Genomic DNA, 1,293 nt, shown 5'->3' on the forward strand with positions numbered 1-1,293 from the left:
GAAAACAAAATTGGCTAACATAATTGCACTGCACAGCAGAGTTGAAAAAATCATGTACTACGCATAACGTGCAGCGACGGCCGATGCTTAATATATTCTAGTGCTTAGTTATTTAGTGCTTATTTAAAAACAGTAAATATATTTGTGTATGTGTTTACCTCTAGATCATAGCTTTTCATTCTGCATATTGTTGTGGTGAAAAATAACAAACAATATACATGATGTGATGAAGAAGGTTCAATATATATGCTATATATTTATGATATTTTATAAATTCATTATACTATTCATAGTGAATTTATAATATTGGGGTGAAGATGTTCGTTTGCATGAAAAACCAAATGAGAACGAAACCAAATATTAATATATACATAAGTAAGTGAAGAGTTGTTGGCAAAGATTGAATGTGAAATATTTTGAAACTGGATTCGAAATTTTCTTTCATGTTTCTGGCATTTAAATTACCTCGCCATAGATGTGCACATTTAGGGCTTCAGTAGGGCTCTTTGAATTGTTTCTGGCTTCCATTTTACATAAACCGCCAATTACACTTCAAAAGAGCAATGTTTATTAAGAATAATGTCTATTCAAAAGTTCTATTTCTGAAACCACTTGCATCTTCATTTTACCTCAATGATAGACTGAGTTACAATTTCCAACATGTGCACATTTGGTGAAACATTACTTCCTCTTTCGATCAACACACTGATCGGCTAAGTAAAGCGTAATTTTTTTTGAGGCTGGTCTCTCTTTAATCGTTGTTAACTTGAAACTGCCGCCCGACTATTTCCGATTGTAATAAACACTGATGTTAAAGCAGCAGAAATTTGCAAACTATCATCTATCTCTCAGCTTTCAATACCAGCATTCATAAGTAAGAACATGATGTGACACAGAGATACCAAAGCGGCTGATTTTTATTGGCAGCTTGTTTGCAAAACAACCAGTAGTCAAATGTCCAGTCTCTGATGCTTTATTGCAATTTCGCCCGCTAAACTTTGACCTCATTTTTCTGATTGGTTGTTCGCCGATGGCAGTAATTGGCAGTTCAATTAACCTACTTTATTAATTTATTAGATTTTGAAGTAGAATTATTGATCAAAAGTGCATAATCAATGAAATGGCATAAGTAAATCACCAACTACCGATCAAACCCGGTACATGCTATAAGTGAACGACCAATCACACGGAGGGGGCAGAGTGGCAAAAATGGGAGCTGGTGAAATCAGATAACGCTATCTATGAAGCAGCCACTTTTTGTTGAATGTGCGCCATATTTTAATGAAACTTCAA

Source organism: Trichinella spiralis, assembly GCF_000181795.1.
Source record: "Trichinella spiralis strain ISS 195 chromosome Unknown Scfld1, whole genome shotgun sequence".
Taxonomy (NCBI): domain Eukaryota; kingdom Metazoa; phylum Nematoda; class Enoplea; order Trichinellida; family Trichinellidae; genus Trichinella; species Trichinella spiralis.